The 21836-nt window shown below is 40.0% G+C and overlaps 1 long non-coding RNA gene and 1 pseudogene across 3 annotated transcripts; one reads left to right on the top strand and one right to left on the bottom strand.

Moving 5' to 3' along the window:
* The first annotated feature begins 201 nt into the window (after nucleotides 1–201).
* LOC128318650 (NLR family CARD domain-containing protein 3-like) lies at nucleotides 202–21248 on the top strand (annotated as a pseudogene).
* Nucleotides 9176–21098, bottom strand: LOC128318651 (uncharacterized). Of its 3 annotated transcripts, none has more exons than XR_008302087.1 (4): nucleotides 20964–21098; nucleotides 20790–20864; nucleotides 17914–19496; nucleotides 9176–12191 (listed from the first exon to the last, which is right to left on the bottom strand). It is a non-coding gene; the product is annotated as an uncharacterized LOC128318651 (long non-coding RNA). The 3 variants fall into 3 exon arrangements; XR_008302086.1 differs by having other exon boundaries at nucleotides 17914–18125; nucleotides 18253–19496; nucleotides 20790–21077; XR_008302085.1 differs by having other exon boundaries at nucleotides 20790–21077.
* Nucleotides 21249–21836: the final 588 nt, after the last annotated feature.

Below are 21836 nucleotides of genomic sequence, written 5' to 3'. Positions count from 1 at the left end.
AAAAAAAAAAAAGATTTGAATTGAAATATATAGTGGTTTTGCATGTCTGAGATTGCTTCCCATTTACACACCTACCTCATGAGAACTAAATATATTGTGAAGAGAAAAGTAATAGGAAGTAAGAGGAATCCGTATAGTCAATGGGATATATGTGTATTGATGTGTGTGTGTGTGTGTGTAAGAGAGAGAGATAAATAACATTTCTACTAAGGTCTCCACAAAACAAATGACTGTCTCCAAAATGCAGTAATTAGTGACGTGTTCATTTTGAGTGATCATATGCCTGCATGTCATGCTTATGTAAGTAATAATGCATGAACATGTGTTTATGAATGTGTGTGTTTTTGTGGTGGTATTTATTTATTAAAATATATTGTATGTGTGTTTGTGGTGTGGTGTGTATAGCCAGCTCACTTCTCTCACCTTTATCTGGTATTCCTAAACAAGTTAGTCCAGTTTAAGTGAACGTGAAGCTGCATTTTACAACGCGAGGATAGTAAAACTTTCTCAAGAGAAAAACACAGTAAGTAACTAACCCTAACCCTGACAGGGCTTTATCACTGATGTGTGTGTGTGTTCAGGTTTAAGTGAAAGTCAAAGTCCATTTAGTGCAGAAAGGAAGCAAATCACTGGCAGGAGAAAAACACAGTAAGTATGTAAATGTAAAGCTCTAATATGTGAATGTTGTGAATGTGCACTAGATGAAGAACAGTTCAGTTGATTTGTACTGAAGTTGTAACTTCCACAGTTTACTGTAGGAGCTGATTTCCCTGTAAGTGAAGCGTGTGATGATACAGGGTTAGATTTAACACCGCCATGTTGGAGTGAAGTAAATATGTGTCCTGCAGTGTTTCTCTCTCTAATGAAGCGCTGGAGCGTCAGGCGTCTCTTCCAATTGGGGAAAATCGCTAGTTCTTTTAAATGGTGTCACTGGGCTCAGTGCTTCATTTGGAAATCTGCAACTTTTTGTAGATTTGAGTCCCTATGTGTGTGTGTGTGTGTGTGTGTGTGTGTGTGTGTGTGTGTGTGTAGGTTTACAGGTGTAATCTGTAGGAGGAGACATGACCTCCAATATGAGTGTGTCTGTGAAACAGCGCTTAAAGAAAGATGAGAGGTGAGTGAAGGGTGTGACTCAGTGAAAAACAGAAATGTTCTCACATTCACCAACACTAAACAGATCAGACTCTGATGTGTTTCTGTGAAAAGTGACTAGTGAATAGTTTACTTCAGCAGCTTTGTCTCAAGACATTCATAAACAGCTGATGATTAGTGACATTAAGCTCCTGAGCAACACGTCTAACCCCAAGTTGTCCCTGTAGCTGGATAAAGTTTGTTTCTTTGTACAAAAGAATTATATCAGTGTTAATAAGGAATGGCATCAGATTTTGATTCAAGTTTAATCATTCACCTAAAGAAAATGTGAAAGGACAGAATCATTGTGAAAATTCAGAACAGTAATAATGATGCAGTGGTTGTATGTGTTCAGTCTGATTCAGGGTGAGAGATCAGACTCACCTGAACCCAGCTGTGTGTCCATGAAGAGTGACTGGTCAATGGAGCAACCAATACATTTCGGAGACAGAGACTGTACTACTGATCTAAGGTGAGATCATTTCATTTATAGTTGTTTTTCTATTTAATCATCCATATAGATTCTGGGTCAAATAACAACTATGACTTAGGCCACTGAAGACTAAGAAATCAGACTGACCTGAACCCAGTTGTGTTACTCAATAAAAATACTACTACTATTAATAATAATAAGAATAATAATAATAACAATAATACTTTATTTATATAGCTTCCGTCATACATAAAATGCAGCTCAAGCTGCTCCACAATTAGAGAGATTAAAAAATGGAACAGCTGATAAACTTCAGAGACAGAGATTGTTCTGCTGATCTGAGGTCAGTACAATCTTATGTATTAGTGCAGTGTTTTATCACTCACACACTCAGGAGCAGGAGAGTCAGTGGTGATTTTTACAACCGTAAAATTTTGTGAGATTATTGAGCATGATTTCATTAATAGGCAGGTAAGTACATAAATCTATTTTTCCTGTATCAGATAATGGATCCTGAATTAAATGCTCATAGTGTTAAATATCTGTGTATTTATTGATTTGTGTTAAACTATATGGATATGATTTATACTTGTTAAATGTCATGTTTTGTGTGTTTACAGATCCCTGAAGAATAAATCAAAAATCACCTACAAAAGTAATATGGAGTCCATATTCAAGGTGTTTGTACATACCACTGTTTAGAAATAGCAACAGAAGCTTTAAAAAAGTTTCAAGTAATTAAATGGTTAAACTCATGCTAACCATTCCAATCTGTTGACTGATCCTGGCTTTATAATAAATGCACCAAGCAGCCATTATCCAGCAGCAATAAAATCTTTGAACCTTTGAAAATGAAACTATGAAACTATGAAACGTCCCTGAGAAACCTTAAGAGGAACCATCCTCATCTGGGATAGCGTGATTATGAGTCATTACTCCAAAGCTGTATACTATAGAGTCACACAGTGCTACATGAGTTGAAAAGATCTTAAATATGAGCATCAGAATTATTTTTTATTTCTTTAGAATTTTAACTTCAAGTCTATAGTAACCAGGTGAAGTTATCCACTGTTCAATGATTGAGACTAGAGCATGAACTGTGTTTAGCAAGTGCTTTCTTTAGGCTGTCCAAATAAGAATACAGTCATCTTTAGGGTGTCTGTATGGTACCATCCACAGCAATCTCTTGGTGTTCTTTAGGCTGTCCATGTAGGGCCATCCTCAGCAGCAGCAAGTGATCTTGAGGTGAAGGAAACTCCATGCAGAAATAGAGCATCAGGTTGGATCAGGCCTGTAGTGGTTTAAGAAAATGCACATTTTGCACTCGACAATCAACAAACCTGAGTGAACGTATGAGAGTGGGGGGGCCACAGCATTCAAACAACCCAGTTCACCACAACACTCTATGCCTGTGAACCCTCCAGACCTGCCCCTGTACCTAAGAAAAAACTATTCACTAAAGGCTTGACTAAACAAATATGTTTTCAGCCGAGACTTAAACACTGAGACTGTGTCTGAGCCCCAAACACTAAGTGGAAGGCTGTTCCATAACTGTAGGCTTTGTAAGAGAAAGCTCTACCCCCAGCTGTAGCCCTCACTATTCGAGGTACCAACAAATAGCCTGCACCTTTTGATCTGAGTAGGTGTGGCAGATCATAAAAGACCAAAAGTTCGCTCAGGTACTGTGGCACGAGACCATTTAGTGCTTTATAGGTCAATAGTAGTATTTTATAATCAATATGAAATTTGATTGGGAGCCAATGCAGTGTGGATAAGATAGGGGTGATGTGGTCATATCTTCTGCTTCTAGTAAGGACTCTTGCTGCTGCATTCTGGACTAACTGGAGCTTGTTTATGCTCCTACTGGAACATCCAGACAGCAAGACATTACAATAATCCAACCTAGAGGTAACAAAAGCATGAGCTAATTTTTCTGCATTGTGTAGTGACAATATATTTCTTATTGTAGCAATATTTCTGAGATGAAAGCAATCCTAGTGATATTATCTACATGAGCTTCAAAAGAAAGACTAGAGTCGATAATCACACCAAGGTCTTTTACTGCTGCAGATGATGAAACAGAAAGGCCATCCAGAGTTATTATGTAATCAGAAAGCTTACTTCTAGCTGCATGTGGTCCTAGTACAAGTACTTCTGTCTTGTCAGAATTAAGTAAGAGAAAGTTAATAAGCATCCAGTATCTAATGTCTTTTACACATTCCTCAACTTTATTAAGCTGGTGTCTGTCATATGGCTTTGCTGAAACATACAACTGTGTGTCATCAGCGTAACAGTGGAAGCTAATACCATGTTTACGGATAATTTTGCCGAGAGGTAGCATATATAAAGAAAAGAGCAGTGGACCTAAAACAGAGCCTTGTGGGACACCAAACTTTACCTTAGTATGAGAAGAGAAGTCACCATTTACGTTTACAAACTGATAACGATCAGTCAAATAAGACCTGAGCCAGGAAAGGGCTGTTCCCTTAACATCTACTACATTTTCCAGTCTATCGAGGAGAATAGAATGATCAATGGTATCAAAAGCTGCACTAAGGTCAAGCAGCACCAGCAAGGAGACACAACCCTGATCAGAGGCCAGTAGTAGGTCATTTACAACTTTAACCAGCGCTGTCTCTGTGCTATGATGAAGCCTAAATCCTGACTGATACATTTCATGAATGTTATTCCTATGTAAGTATGAGCATAGCTGCTGTGCTACAACCTTTTCTAGGACCTCGGAGATAAAGGGGAGGTTTGATATTGGCCTATAGTTGGACAACTGACAGGGGTCAAGGTCAGGTTTTGTAATCAGGGGTTTGATAACTGCTAGTTTAAATGATTTAGGTATATGGTCAGATGATTTAGGTATATGTCCCCAATGCTCAGCAAAGAACTAATTATTTTTAATAGAGCTTTGATAGCTTCTGGGAGTATCTGTTTGAGGAAATGTATAGGTAAGCGATATAGTACACAAGTTGAAGATTTTTGAAGAGGAAATGAATTAAATTTTTTCAGCCTGTTGAAGGGGAGTAAAAGATTCTAACTGTGCTTCTGTGGTGGCCTTATTCTTAGTTAACTTTGCTACAGTATTAAATAAGAATTTAGGATTATTTATGTTATCTCCTATTAAGGTGGAGAGATACACTGATCTAGCAGCACTAAGAGCTTTCCTATAGCTCAAAAGGCTCTCCTTCCATGCTGTTTGGAATACTACCGATTTAGTTTGACACCATTTACATTCTAACTTTCGAGTAGTGTATTTTAAGGTGTGTGTGTGTGTGTGATCATTATACCAGAATGTTAGTTATTTCTCTCTAATAATTTTTCTTTTAAGTGGAGCTATGTTATCTAGCGTGTAGCAGAATGTTGACTCTAAGCATTCAATATTTAGGATAATAAGCATTTACAATTAAATTTACAATGTAATAAACATAGACAAAATAATAATTTTTTTTAAAAAAAAAATTCTTACCGTTTATTTTTAATCAGGAGATGGAGCACAAAGTCATTACTCTGATAAAGAATGAGCTGAAGAGATTTAAGAAGCTCCTGAGTCCAGATTACCCAGCATGCTCTGAGAGGGAGGAGGAGGATCAGAGCAGTGTCAGAGAGGGAGCGCTGAAGATCACACTGCACGTCCTGAAGAACATGAACCACACAGATCTCGCTAACACACTACAGAACAGTAAGAGCTCATGGGATTACTTTAATTTTAGAAGGAGGTCACTGGTCCATTTTTTCACACAGATCTCACCTTAATGATACAGATACACAGTACGATATGTCTGAAAATAAAAGTAACCCATTTAGGTGATCATAGAGTTTACTTGTCATTATTTTCTTTATTAGAACTCATCTCTGTGTACCAGAGAAAACTCAAATCCAAACTGAGTGAGAAATGTAAAAGAATTACTGAAGGAATCTCCCAGCATGGAAGCTCAGCACTTCTGAATGAGATCTACACAGATCTCTACATCACAGAGGGTTGGAGTGGAGACGTCAATAATGAACATGAGGTGAGACAGATTGAGACAGCGTCCAGGAGACCAGCAACACAGGAGAAACCCATCAAATGTAATGAGCTCTTTAAAGACAAGTCCATCAGAAGTGTGCTGACTAAAGGAGTTGCTGGAATTGGAAAAACAGTCTCTGTGCAGAAGTTCATTCTGGACTGGGCTGAAGGAAAAGCAAATCAGGACGTCACCTTCATGTTTCCACTTCCCTTTAGAGAGCTGAATTTGATGAAGCAGAAAAATCTCAGTCTGATGAAACTTCTTCATCACTTTTTCCCAGAAATAAAAGAATTACAATTAATAGATTGTGAGATCAACAAAGTGATATTCATCTTTGATGGTCTGGATGAGTGTCGACTTCCTCTAAATTTCCAGAACAATGAGAGTTTGTATGATGTGACAGAGTCAGCCTCAGTGGATGTGCTGCTGACAAACCTCATCAAGGGGAATCTGCTTCCCTCTGCTCTCCTCTGGATAACCTCTCGACCAGGAGCAGCCAATCAGATCCCTCCTGAGTGTGTAGACCAGGTAACAGAGGTACGAGGGTTCAGTGATCCTCAGAAAGAGGAGTACTTCAGGAAGAGGATCAGTGATCAGAGCCTGGTCAATAAAATCATCACACACATGGAGTCTTCAAGAAGCCTCTACATCATGTGCCACATCCCAGTCTTCTGCTGGATCTCAGCCACTGTTCTAGAGAGAATGTTGGGTGGAGCAGAGAGTGGAGAGATCCCCAAAACTCTGACTCAAATGTTCACACACTTCCTGATCTTTCAGATCAAACACAAGGACCAAAAGTACCATCAGAAATGTGACCCTGATCCTCAGCAGACCAGAGAGAGTATCCTGGCACTGGGAAAACTGGCTTTCCGAAAACTGGAGAAAGGAAACCTGATCTTCTATGAGGAAGACCTGAGAGAGTGTGGCATTGATGTCAGAGAAGTGTCAGTGTACTCAGGAGTGTGTACCCAAATCTTCAGAGAGGAGTTTGGGCTTCACCTGGGGAAGGTGTTCAGCTCAGTTTCTGGCTGCTTTATATGAATTTCTCTCTTTCATTAACAAAAATGTACAAGAACAACAAACCATTGATCTGTCTGTTCTTTTCAGAAAGTCAAACATGTCTGATTTCCTGAGAAGTGCAGTGGACAAGGCCTTACAGAGTGGGAATGGACACCTGGACCTGTTCCTCCGCTTCCTTCTGGGTCTCTCACTGGAGTCCAATCAGACTCTCTTACGAGACGTAATGCTCCAGACAGGAAGCAGCTCTCACAGCAAACAGGAAACAATCAAGTACATCAAGGAGAAGATCAGGGAGAATCCATCTCCAGAGAAATCCATTAATCTGTTTCACTGTCTGAATGAACTGAATGATCATTCTCTAGTACAGGAAGTACAAACTTACCTGAAAGAAAGACATATTGACCTCTTTCATGGTTGTCTCAATGGGATAAGTCTCTCTCCTGCTCAGTGGTCAGCTCTGGTGTTTGTGTTGCTGAACTCAGAAGAGAATCTGGATGAGTTTGATTTAAGTAAATATGACAGATCAGATGAATGTCTTTCTTGAAACACTAACAATACTGCACAGATTAGATTAATGATTGTCATTAATTATTCTAATCAGCTCATTGTTCTGTACATAGAGGGGTTGAGAGCATGTCCTAACATGAAGGAAGTTTGGAATCAGTCAGAAATGGCCTTGTTTTGAAATTGCCTTGAAATTTTCAAATTCCTCAATAGAAAACCCTTGTGCAATTATGTTACCACAGCTGAAAATCATTGTGCTGTTAAAGGAACCAATAAAACTGGCCTTATTTGGGCTACTTGAGTATCTGGAGCATCGGCATTTATGGGTTCAATTATGGTCTCAAAACTTATCAGTAAGATATCTGCTAGGGACCTGTGAGGCATCTGTTTCTCAAACTAGAGATTCTGATGTATTTATCTTCCTGCACAGTTGTGCACCAGGGCCTCCCATTTCTCTTTCTCTCCTGGTTAGAGCCAGTTTGTGCTGTTCTGCGAAGGGATTAGTACACACCGTTGTAAGATATCTTCAATTTCTTGGGAATTTCTTGCATGTAATAGCCTTGATTTCTGAAAAAATTCCCAATAAATTGAACAAGAACAGAACAGCACAAACTGGCTCTACCCAGGAGAGAAAGAGAAATGGGAGGCCCTGGTGCACAACTGGCCCTGGTGCTAGCAGCTGTATTAGATAGTACTCGCAAAACTCCCGTCTCTGCAGTGAAGAGGCGACTGTTCTCAGATACTACTCTGATAACTAAAAACATAAAGTTGATGGGCCTCCCATATATATATGTATACACGCTGATCTGCCATAACATTAAAACCCCCTGCCTAATATTGTGTAGGTCCCTCTTGTGCCACCAAAACAGCTCTGACCCGTCGAGGCATGGACTCCACAAGACCTCTGAAGGTGTGCTGTGGTATCTGGCACCAAGACGTTAGCAGCAGGTCCTTTAAGTCCTGTATGTTGCGAGGTGGGGCCTCCATGGATCGGACTTGTTTGTCCAGCACATCCCACAGATTGAGGTCTGGGGAATTAGGAGGTCATGTAACACCTTGAACTCTTTGTCATGTTCCTCAAACCATTCCTGAACAGTTTTGAGGCAGGGAGCATTATCCTGCTGAAAGAGGCCACTGCCATCAGGGAATACCATTGCCATGAAGTGGTGTACTTGGTCTCCAACAATGTTTAGGTAGGTGGTACGTGTCAAAGTAACATCCACATGAATGCCAGGACCCAAGGTTTCCCAGCAGAACATTGCCCAGAGCATCAGACTGCCTCCACCGGCTTGCCTTCTTCCTATAGTGCCTTCTGGTGCCATCTCTTCCCCAGGTAAGCGACACACACACACCCGGCCTTCCACATGATTTAAAAGAAAACGTGATTCATCAGACCAGGCCACCTTCTTCCATTTACATTTACATTTATGGCATTTGGCAGACGCCCTTATCCAGAGCGACTTACAATTATCTCATTTATACAACTGAGCAGTTGAGGGTTAAGGGGTTAAGGGGCAGCTCCATACACAGCAAGCTGCACTGCACTGTGTGTTCTGACTCCTTTCTATCAGAGCAGCATTAACTTTTCAGCAATTTGTGCTAGAGTAGCTCTTCTGTGGGATCGGATCAGACGGGCCTTCACTCCCCACACGCATCAGTGAGCCTTGAGCACCCATGACCCTGTCGCTGGTTCACTGGTTGTCCTTCATTGGACCACTTTTGGTAGGTACTAACCACTGCATACGGGGAACACTCCACAAGACCTGCAGTTTTGGAGATGCTCTGACCCAGTTGTCTAGCCATCGCAATTTGGTCCTTGTCAAAGTTGCTCAGATCCTTACACTTGCCCATTTTTCCTGCTTCCAACACATCAACTTCAAGAACTGACTTGCTGCCTAAAATATCCCAACCCTTTACAGGTGCCATTGTAATGAGATAATCAATGTTATTCACTTCACCTATCAGTGGTTTTAATGTTATGGCTGATCGGTGTATGTATATTTTTTTCTGATTTATATCATCATTTCTCTCCCAGGCTGTATTGGTGTAATCTGACAGAGGAAAGCTGTAGAGTTCTGTCCTCAGTTCTCAGCTCAACCTCCTCCAGTCTGAGAGAACTGGGCCTGAGTAACAATAACCTGCAGGATTCAGGAGTGAAGCTGCTCTCTGCTGGACTGGAGAATCCACACTGTACACTGGAGAAGCTGAGGTCAGATCAACACTTTCATATTTTGTTTATTTTATTGTCACTAGAGTAGAAACCTAATAATAATGAAATGTAAAACAACAAGCCTGGTGTATAACAATAGGCTGACAGAATATTACACATTTAACCATTTAAATATTTTAATTTAAATTGTACTTTAAGTACCAGTGATACATTTCAGGCTATATAATCTTGGGATAGTTGAAATGACTGTTTAAATGACAAAATAAATTAAAGCATTCTGGATATATTAGGTTAAATAGGTTAATGGTGAACCATAGAAAATTGCTGAATTTCCCCATTTAATTTGTTATGTTTCAATCAAGGGGTTAATTTCAAGAAACCAGTTTTCATGTCCACATCTGCAACATTCTAAAACATGGATTCCAAATCCCATAATCCCCTATCAGAGATCATGTGGCACCCAATGCAAACATCTACCTCTGTTGACAATCACTGGACAATCTAAAGCAGCTCATGGTAAATTATTGGTCTTAAAAATTAATTTACTATCATCCTTAAAAATAAGAGCAATATACAAAAATTCTCTAGGTGAACAAGATCAGAGTCCGAATGCATGAAGCTTCTGATAATTACTCTTAAAACTAGAAATCTACTTAATAGATAAAATTTTAGTTAAGCTGGGTGTAAAATGTGTTCTAAAAAGTTCTTGGAGTAACTCAGCCAGCAGTCTGAGTTAATTCTAGAAGTAACATTTAATTAATATCTATGACAGTTGCATCACTGTAATTCGATTCAATTTTATTTATATAGCACTTTTAACAATGGACATTGTCACAAAGCAACTTTACAGAAATATATAAAGTCAGGATACAAATTTGAAATGTATAATTTTATCCCTAATGAGCCAGCCAGAGGTGATGGTGGTGAGGAAAAACTCTCTGAGACAATATGAGGAAGAAACCTTGAGAGGAACCAGACTCAGAAGGGAACCCATCCTCATCTGGGTGACACGGGATAGTGCGATTATAAATCATTCCCTTCTATAACTGTGTACTACACAGACAAATAGTGCAGTTGTGTAACCAGGAACATTCAATATAGTTTTCACATGAAGTAATCAGGGGTTTGATAACTGCTAGTTTAAAATATTAGGTACAAAGCTAAAGCTAAGGGAAGATTTGATTATTTTTAGAAGAGGTTTGATTGCTTCCGGAATTATCTGTTCATTTAATTCAGGTATTCACATTTAATTCATTTCATTCTGGCCCATTTCTGTAGTAAGAGCCAAGAGACGTGTACAAAATATATGAAAGAACTATCACACCAGCGCTTCTTTCATCTCATGTTTATGAAATAATACATTGCTTTTAATAAGCTAGGGTCTTAATTTTAATTCCACTTCCACCAAGTACTTCTAGTTATACCTTCTCCATGTTTACTGAATACTATTTACCTCTCTTAACCCAAATACATGCCCTAATGCTGAGCTGGAAGAAAGAAAGGAGAGCATAAAGGACAGATTTGGGAGATTTTAATGTGTGTTATCGTGTAGGGTAACACTGAGTAATCAGTTATGAATGGAAACACTTTATAACAAAAATATGTTTTTATTTTATTTGTTATATGTTTTTAATGTCTCAGTGCTGCCTAAGTATAGGAAGGATTTCTATAAATTTTTAGAACTTAAGACCAAAGTTTTACCATGAGAGGCTGTATACATACCAGTCCTGGTGGCTCATTTATAAAACTTTACACGGATTCCAGAGTGAAATTGCGCATATGCACAAAAACCAGGAAATTGTATGTACACATTAAAAAAATCAGATTTATAAAACATTGCATACACACACCATTTCCACTTTATAAATCACAGACTTCTTAAAAATATGCACAGGTGAAAAGGCCTCTTCTCCCACCTGTGTACTGCCCACAAATATCCATAAATAGTCAATGCAAATTACCTCATGCATATTTAAATGTGGGGTGTCCCAGTCATTTTTGAATGAGCTAGCATTGACAATGGCAGAGAGAAAAGCAAAAAAGAGGAATATTTGGGAATGTGAATAGGAAGTTGTGTCAGAGATTCAGAGATCAAGACAAAAGGACACAATTACCGCTATTTAAAACACTCATCTGGTAGGTAGAAATATGAATTGGTTAATTTTCCACCTGAAGCAGTCTCCCACCTGAAGCAGTGTCCCACCTGAAGCAGTCTTCCACCTGAAGCAGTCTCCCACCTGAAGCAGGGTCCCACCTGAAGCAGTCTTCCACCTTTAGCAGTCTCCCACCTGAAGCAGTCTCCCACCTGAAGCAGGGTCCCACCTGAAGCAGTCTTCCACCTTTAGCAGTCTCCCACCTGAAGCAGTCTTCCACCTGAAGCAGTCTCCCACCTGAAGTAGTGTCCCACCTGAAGCAGTCTCCCACCTGAAGCGGTCTTCCACCTGAAGCGGTCTTCCACCTGAAGCGGTCTCTCACCTTTAGCAGTCTCCCACCTGAAGCAGTCTCCCACCTGAAGCAGGGTCCCACCTGAAGCAGTCTTCCACCTTTAGCAGTCTCCCACCTGAAGCAGTCTCCCACCTGAAGCAGGGTCCCACCTGAAGCAGTCTTCCACCTTTAGCAGTCTCCCACCTGAAGCAGTCTCCCACCTGAAGCAGGGTCCCACCTGAAGCAGTCTTCCACCTTTAGCAGTCTCCCACCTGAAGCAGTCTTCCACCTGAAGCAGTCTTCCACCTGAAGCAGTCTCCCACCTGAAGTAGTGTCCCACCTGAAGCAGTCTCCCACCTGAAGCGGTCTTCCACCTGAAGCGGTCTTCCACCTGAAGCGGTCTCTCACCTGAAGCAGTATCCCACCTGAAGCAGTCTCCCACCTGTCGCATCCAGACAACGCAATCGCCCTTTGAGTAGGCCAGTGATGCAGTCTGAAAGCGAGAGAGAGAGAGCATGTCACTGTAGTGTCTCTCCTCTGCTCTGTGGGTTTGGGAATAAAAATGACTTTTCGTTTATAGAATTAAATTCCTTTTGAATGATGAAATTCTGACTAAGTGCCCTTGTAGCAACATGAGTGCAGTCATTTGACTGATTTCATTTGGGAAACCGGAACATTGCTGCAAATTGTGTTTTAATGTTGGCCTCTTCACTCACCGTGTACGTAACTCTGATGTATCATCATGTCAACTTAATTATGCCAACCAGTACGGCTGACATGATGGAGTTTAAGGATGGCTGGAATATCGCCAATCCCTCTAAACCTTGGACCACCTCAGCACATATTTCCAAGAGAAAGGCTTCTAATTTAAATCAGCTCATTAGCCAGTCATCATAGCTAGGAAATCTTTGCGGTGTCTAAAAACATGATCTCGCCCTATTGTTTGGTAGGCGTGTCTTCTAACAATACCGAAATCTTTAGCCTATATATATCATTATGTAACCTATTAATAGATCTGTGAATTTGTGAAACCACTTCAGCTGTTTGCAGCCTGTAATTACCCACAATTAATCAACAAACTGCAAATAGTTAACTGGAGCGATAAATATCAATACATAGAAACAGTTACTTAACAAGTCTAAACAAATAAATAAATAAACTCATAAAAATGTTGTTAGGCTTTAACACTTCTCATGTCCAAGCTCAAACAAATTAAACTGTCCAGCAGTACATTCCACACACACACACATTCAGATGTCAATGTTCTGATATATGTTCATCGTTTCTCTTTCAGGCTGTGGAAGTGTAATCTCACAGGGGAAAGCTGTAGAGCTCTGTCCTCAGTTCTCAGCTCAAACTCCTCCAGTCTGAGAGAACTGGACCTGAGTGACAATAACCTGCAGGATTCAGGAGTGAAGCTGCTCTCTGCTGCACTGGAGAATCCACACTGTAAACTGGAGATACTGGGGTCAGATCATCTTTTTTAGCTTTAGAATATTTTATTGTTTGTCATATCTGTATCACTGCCCAGTCACAGATGGAATGACACTTCGCATAATGTGCAGAAACATATCACTGCATTTAAAAACTCACAAGAAGTCTATTAATTCACTTAAAACTGCTGACTTTATTGAAACCCATACATAAAGTACATTTCAGTAGTGATTTGGTCATGGACAGAGGTGGACTCATTGGCTGAAATTGTTCATTCTGTGATCAGGACTCATTAATGATATGTTCATCGCTGTTCAAGTGTCTTGCCACCGCAAGCATGTGTTTAATATTTTTCTCTCAACTATAGGAAATGAGTGGAAGTTCCATTAAAAGGGAAGCTGTCTCAGGACTGTTCTGCAGAATTTTGCAGTTTTTAAGTATAATATCCATCACTGTTTTATTAGTGGGATGATAAGTGAGCACCAAAGAAATTCACTCTGTGCTAGCTGTGGAATGTGTAGAGGTTAATGCTTGCATTCCCCCGCAGTGCCATGGCAATATCTATGATGCTCTTAGGTAATCCAGTTTTAAAAATAAATGCACAGTTCTTTACTTTTCAAGAGAAAGTCTTCTTTCTCACTGCAGATGTGCTTAAATCTCATTAGCTGTGAATAAGGGATGGAATTTTTGCAGTGCTTGGGATGTGAGGAGTTGTACTCCAATTAAGAATGAGACTCTATAATGGTTTGTAATGGATATTGGTTTTTAAAGTGGAATTTACTGACATCAAAGGCATAGTCCTCTCTGAAATTATTGGAACAGCAGGCTAATTGTTATGTTTTTGCCTAATACTGAAGACATTTTTGTTTTAGATCAAAAGATGAATGAGACGACAGATCCAAATTTCAGCTTCATTTCCTGATATTTACATCTAGACGTGTTAAACAACTCAGAACACGACACCTTTTGTTTGAACCCACCCATTTTTCAATTGATAAAAATACTGGAACATGATCAGTCAAACAGGTGTTTCTTGTTGCCCAGGTGTGACCTGTTAGATTGATTATTTAAACAATTAATAGCTCTGAATATCTACTCTTGTTTTGAGCCCTGGGTTTAAAAATAACTGCATTTGTTGTTAAAAAGGATAAACCAACATGAAGACCAGAGAGTTGTCTATGGGAAAAGCCATTTTGAAGCTGAGAAAAGAGGGAAAATCAATCAGAGGCATTGCACAAGCATTAGTCAATACAACAATGTGGAATATCCTGAAAAAGAAAGAAACCACAACCAGACATCATATAGGTCGGCCAAGGAAAACAACAGCAGCTGATGAAAACCCCTAAAAGAACAGTCAGTGACATCAGCAACATCCTCCACAGGGCAGGGGTGAAGGTATCACAATCCACTGTTGAAGAAGATTCTGAGAGCAGAAATATAGAGGCCATATCACAAGATGCATCCCACTCATCATCAGTAAGAATCAGAAGGCCAGACTGGAAGGTTTTAGACTGGCCAAGTCCATCAGCAGACCTTAACCCAACTGTGCAGCATTTCACCTCCTGAAGAGGAGACTGAACGGAGAAACCTCCCAAAACTAACAACAACTGAAAGAAGCTGCACTACAAGCCTGGAAAAGCATCACAAAAGAAGCATGCAACAGTTTGGTGATGCCAGTTTGTCGACGGCTTGATGCAGTTATTGCAAGCAAATATTAAGTGTTATTTACTTTAATTTACTTTAAGACTATTTGTTCCAATACTTTTGCCCACCTAGAAATTGGGTATTCTGCCACCAAAGGTGCCATGTTCTAATTTGTTTAATGCATCTAGATGTAAATATCAGGAAAGGAAAGCTGAAATTCTGATCTATCGTCTCAAATTCACCATTTGTCTTCAGTGTATAGCAAAAACAAAAGAATTGGCCTGGCTGTTACAATACTTTTGGGGGGCTGCATGTCTAAAAAAGCTATGCTCAAGCTAGGGTGAGAAATACACCATGTATATTTCAGAGCTGGGTGAAATATAGAGAAGCAAGAAATGAAAAACTGGGGCTCCTCAACTGGGCAGTCAGCAATGCCAAAGATGTCATCTGTGCACCTAAGAAATAGTGTGGGTACATGTTCAGTAAATTGTTCAAAGAACTTTTACTTGACAAATTTTAGTGCCCATGTTAATGCCTCTTACTTGGGAGTAAAACTTGGAATCGAAGCTGAAACAGTTAAATGTAAGCACAAGTTCTAATAAGCTTAAGAGAAGTGGGTGGCCCCCCCCAAAAGTTCAGACCAAGATGGCGACGCGTGCACATTGCGAGGCTCGGTGTCTCACTAGTTGTTGCAAATTAGCAATAATCTACTTAGCAGTTTTCCGGGTGCCAAAGCTGAGCTTCCACTTGGTGACCCCAGCTCTCTTTCTCCACCAGAGATGTGGAGCAGGTTGGACGTAAGCAAGGCTGCTGGCCCCGATGGCATCCCAGGCCAGGTGCTCAGAGCATGTGCGAAGCAGCTCGACTGGGTTTTCACAGATATGTTCAACTTATCGCTGGCCCAAGCAGTTGTCCCCACCTCCTTCAAAACTGCCACTATTGTGCCAATACCAAAGCACGGTGCTGCAACAGCACTCAATGACTTTCGTCCAGTTGCCCTTACTCCCATCATCGCCAAGTGCTTTGAGAGGCTGGTCCTTTCTCATCTGAAGGCCTGCCTACAACCATCACTGGATCCCCATCAGTATGTTTATCATCATAACAGGTCAACAGAGGATGCCATTAGCTCAACCCTTCACTCTGCCCTCAAGAGTTCTGCGTTAAATGCTGTCATTCCATCTAAGCTGATCTCCAAACTCTCCAGTCTTGGTATCAGTCCCACTCTCTGCAACTGGACTCTTTGACCAACAAACCCCAGTCTGATAGAGTTGGCAACAACACCTCCTCCACCATCACCCTAAACACCGGCGTATGAGAAGGCTGCGTACTGAGTCCTCTCCTCTACTCCCTCTTTACCTCCGACTGCGTACCTGTGCACAGCCCCAACTATATAATCAAGTTCGCAGATGACGCTACGTTGGTTGGCCTGATCAGAAATGATGATGAGACAGCCTACAGGGAAGAGGTTTAAGCATCTGGTAATGCGGTGTGCTAGTAACAACCTTGACCTTAACACCCAGAAAACCAAAGAACAGATTGTGGACTACCTTGAGGAGCCACAAACACACCCCTATCCTTGTTAATGGGACTGAGGTAGAGCAGGTCTTTAGTTTCAAGTTTCTGGGTGTCCACATCTCTGCTGACCTTTCCTGGAACCTCAACACCTCCTCTCTCCTCAAAAAAGGCACAACAGACTGAAGAAAGCTCATCTTGCTCCTCAGATCATGGTGAACACCTATTGCTGCAAGGTGTCTGATCAGGAGGCACTACAGCAGGTAGTGAAAACTGCCCAACTCATCATTGGAACACAGTCGCCCAACATTTCAGACATTTATCAAAAGCGTTGCTTGCGGAGAGCGAGAGGTTTTATGGGGACACCTCCTATCCCCACCATGGACTGCTTGTGCATCTCCCATCGGGAAAATGCTACAGAAGTCGCAGAAAAAGACTCATGAACAGCTTTTTCCCTTCAGATGTACTAATGCTGAACTATTTGCCCATCTGCATTTTAATCCACTGTATGTATCCACTGCATCATATTGCATGCATCATGCTGTTTACCTCCACCTGAATTCTGTTTATCTCAACTAACTGCACCATAATTCTTATTTATTCCATTTAAATTAATTGGCATTTGCATTACTGGTTATGCATCATACTGTTTACCTTTACCTGTACACTGTTAACTTATCGCACCATAATCTTACTACATTTAACTTATTTTCTATTTGCACTACTGGTTGGATGCTAACTGCATTTCATCGTCTCTGTACTCCTACTCTGCACAATGACAATAAAGTTGAACCTAACCTAACCTAACCTAACCTAACCTTTTTCATTCGTACATCTAGAAAATGGCTTTGGGCTCTCAATTCATCCTCATTAGGAATGACTATACAGGCTTTTGATATCCATGGAAAAAAGAACTTTTTTGGAGGAACTGTTCTTTGAAGCATTTAAGGACTTGTAGGAAATGTGAAGAGTCTTTGACAAATGCTGGTAAAAACTGAACAGTAGGCTGGAAAATGTGGAGGGACTCTGTAAAAAAATGGCTGTAATTCCTAAACTTTTAATGCAGTATTTTTGTTAAACCCCTTGAATAAAAGCTGAAAGTCTACACTTCAACCACATCTTGAGCAATTGTGACACACTTGCAAGGTCAATTGTGTAACCAGTAAATTCATTATAGTTTTCACATGAAGTCTATTTTGTTGAAGTTATCAGCTGTTCACTGATGGAGACTTGAGTGCAAAACTGTTAATGGCAATTGCAGTCCTAAGCCATCTTCAAGTGTATTACACCTACACATTACATATGTAACATGAACAATAGGTTTATAGTAATGTGCTCATTCTAACACGTTTCTAATGTAACAGCTCATTCACATGGACTTGCATGGTGTATGCTCCATGTAATCTAAGCCAATCAATTTTACTGTTCCAAGAGAGCTGTTAAAAGCCTGTTGTCCAATGAGTGTTAATCTTTCCTCCCATTAAAACACATTGTACTTGAATCTGCCAGAGATGAATAGTATAGAAACTCTGCTAAACATTTAATTGCCACATTTAAATAAAATTTTAGGGGAAGCAGGCTTTCCATGTAGTCTTAAAGCAGTTGCTGGTGACACACATACACACCTTCAGATTTCAGTTTTCTGATATTTCATCATTTCTCTTCCAGGCTGTATCACTGTAATCTGACAGAGGAAAGCTGTAGAGTTCTGTCCTCAGTTCTCAGCTCAAACTCCTCCAGTCTGAAGGAACTGGACCTGAGTAACAATAACCTGCAGGATTCAGGACTGAAGCTGCTCTCTGCTGGACTGGAGAATCCACACTGTACACTGGAGACACTGAGGTCAGATCATCACTTTCACACTGTGGATCCTGCATTTCTGTCATATGACTGTTTTACTTTCATAAAATATTGTCTGAAATGGAATACAAATTTAATAAAGCAGCACTATCTGCTATAGTTACCCAATCAATGGAGTGGAATAGAGGAATAGAGTGTTGAACACAGACAGACCAAATGCAGTCTCCCCGGTTTCTTGATTAAGATAAACAGATATGACAGGAGTAAAGACATCAAAAAACACATTTTAAAACAAAAAGGCAACGGACCCCACCAGTCACCCAAGTACTGTGTATCAGGTCAACTTATCTAGATACTGGAGGAGGGGATACCAACTCTTGTGAAACTGACCACGTGTGTCTGACAAAGAAAACTTTATTCTCTCCAAACACAATGGTTTCACCATTTCCTCTAGCCACATTTTTTCAGATGGCACCAGATGGCATTGATGCTTGTGAAGCATGGACAACTTATCAAAGACCTGAAGCACAATCAACAGTTATTCTGGTTGCAATATTACAATATTATGTGTAGCATATCTGATATAGTTTGAAATACATTAGTCCAAAATTGAGTCAGATTAGGACAAAGGTCATAACTATGGAAATGGCATTTATCACACATCTGGGAAACAACTGGAAAAAATTTTATAGTTTAGTTTTTGTATTGTATAATCTGTGGATGCTTTTAAATTGAATAAGACAGTATTTGGAGTTCGCTGTTGTTAGTTGTGTATGTTCCCTAGTGCTTCCTCCCAAAGCTCATCCTTGATCTCAGACCCCAGCTCTTTTTGCAGAGTGCCATAAATCAATTCAATTCAATTTTATTTATATAGTGCTTTTAACAATGGACATCATCATAAAGCAGCTTTACAGATATCTGGATATAGATTTAAATTTATAAATTTATCCCTAATGACCAAGCCAGAGGTGACAGTGGTGAGGAAAAACTCCCTGAGATGATATGAGGAAGAAACCTTGAGAGGAACCAGACTCAAAAGGGAACCATCCTCATCTGGGTGACAGATAGTGCGATTATAAATCATTTCTCTTCTATAAATGTATACTAGAGAGTCGAGTAGTGCTAAGTGTGTTGAAAGGATCTTGAATGAGTATCATAGTCATTTCTGATTTCATTACAGTTTTAAGTCTGTAGTATCTAAGTGCAGTTTTTTATTAATATAATAGTGTTCACTGATTGAGACTTGAGTGTAAACTGTTTTTAGCAAGTGCAGTCTTTAGGCTATCCAAGTAAGAACATCCACAGCTATCTTTAGGGTGTCTGTGTGGTACCATCCTCAGCAGCAAATGATTCTCAGGCGAAGGAAGCTCCAAGCAAAAGTAGAACATCAGCATGGATCAGGCAGGCCCTGGAGGCAGAAAGAGTCAAAATCACTGGTATAGCAGGAGTAGCATGTGTAGCTTGACAGAGAGAGAGAGAGAGAGAGAGAGAGATTGTTAAGTATGCTTTTTGTCCCATAATAGTTAAGGACAATGTACTTTGTGTGCAGAGTGCAAGCAGGGACTCTGGCAAGACTAGCTATGACAGCATAACTAAAAGGGAGAGCCAGAAGCTAACACAGACATGAGCGAGTCCTGGGACATAAAGCTCCAGCCTCTCCACCATCAACAAAGTGAGTGAACGTGTGATAGTGGGGGGGGCGACAGCATCCAAACATCCCAGTTCACCACAACACTCTATGGCTGTGAACCCTCCAGACCTGCCCCTTAGCCAAGAGAAACTATTAACAATTATAACTTAAAATATCAACAACTATTAACAAAAATATGTGAATTTTGAAAGGGTACTCTTGAATGGAAAGGTTTGCAAATCTGAGAGATCAGGGAGTTTGATTGGCATCAGCTCATTGTTAGACCAGTTCATCCCCTAAACTGAAAATGTTCCAAAGTGAGAAATTAAATCTAGGATTGCTGGAATAGTGACTTGAGGTTTGTTTCATACAACAGTATGTCATCTGCTAGGGCAAAGGCAAAAAGCAGTAGCAATCAGTCAAATAAAACCTGAGCCAGGACAAAGCTGTTCCCTTAACTCCAACAACATTTTCTAGTCTTTCAAAAGAATATTATAATCTTTGGTATCAAAAGCTGCCCTAAAGGTCAAGCAACACAAGCAAGGAGACACAACCCTCATTAGAGGCCAGTAATCGGTTATTTACCACTTTAACCAGCGCTGTTTCAGTACTGTGATGAGGCCTAAATCCTGACTGAAAGATTTCATGAACGTTATTCCTATGCAAGTATGAGCAAACGACGAGCAGATGAGCAGTCTTAATACAATGCCCTCCATTTTTAAAAAAATCATGTTTTTATTTGCCTCTGTACTCCACAGTGTTAAATCTGTACTCAAATAATGCACATGTGGTTAAGCTGCACATTCTCAGATTTTAATAATGGGCATTTTTTTTTTATACATTTTTGTTTTACCACGTATAAAGTATAGCACTTTATATACATATCCCCCCCATTTCAAGGCACCATAATATTTGGGACAGAGGTCTTCACTGGTGTTTGTGATTACTCAGGTGTGTTTAATTGCTTTATTAGTGTAGTTATAAAACAGCTTACAGCATCTAGTCTTGCTTTATTAGTGTAGGTATAAAACTGCTTACAGCGTCTAGACTTGATTCTAGGCTTTTGGTTACCTTTGGAGTCTACTTTGTCTTGTCAACATGAGGACCAGAGCTGTGCCAATGAAATTCAAGGGACACATAATAGGGCTGAGAAACAAGAAAAAAAACAGCAAAACATTCTGGCTTACCAAAATCAACTGTTTGGAAAATTATTAAGAAGAAAGAGAGAAATGGTGAGCTTAGTACCTCTAAAGGGACTTGTAGAAATCTCCATACAGACAGAACAGAAACACTCTTCAAGAAGCAGGTGTGGATTTGTCAATGACCTGTATTTGTCCTTCTCTCTGCAGGCTGGAAAGCTGCAGTATTACAGGTGAAGGTTGTGCTGCTCTGGTTTCAGCTCTGAAGTCAAACCCCTCCTCACACCTGAGAGAACTGATTTTGTATGGTAATAAACCAGGAGAATCAGGAGTGAAGCTGCTCTCTGATCTACGGAAGGATCCACACTGTAAACTGGAGAAACTACAGTGAGTTTCTGATTTTACTGTCTGTTTCCCAGACTTGATTTGTGTGACTTGTAATTCAATTCAATTTTACTTATTTAGCACTTTTAACAATGGACACATTGTCACAAAGCAGCTTTACACAAAGCTGGATATAAAATTAAAATTGATGAGCAAGACAGAGGTGAGGGTGGTGAGGAAGATCTCTCTGAGATTTCAACAACAGGAATCTCAACAAGAGGAAGAAACCTTGAGAGGAACCAGACTCAAAAGTGAATTATAGGGTGTACTTATTTTTTTCCCACTTGATTTCTGAATGTTGGTTTACTTTTTGCAAAAAATTACTCCATACTGAAATCTTTTGCGTTTTTTTTTTGTCTCCCAAGGTTATTTGTTTGTTTATAGAAGTTAGTGAGGATCACACAGTTGTTATTTAGTCCCTGATAAATAAACACATAGAATTGAAGGAGGGTGTACTTTCTTTTTTTTCCATGACTATATGTAGTTCAGAGATTTCAGTTTATTTTATAGTTTAATATGTGTATTAACCCTGCTCTGTACTGTAAATATTGTATATGGGCCTGTTGAACATTCAGAACAGATTTAAGATTCTACA

The sequence above is a fragment of the Pangasianodon hypophthalmus genome, chromosome 1, assembly GCF_027358585.1.
Source record: "Pangasianodon hypophthalmus isolate fPanHyp1 chromosome 1, fPanHyp1.pri, whole genome shotgun sequence".
Classification (NCBI taxonomy): Eukaryota; Metazoa; Chordata; class Actinopteri; order Siluriformes; family Pangasiidae; genus Pangasianodon; species Pangasianodon hypophthalmus.
This window is presented reverse-complemented; position numbering and strand designations above follow the sequence as displayed.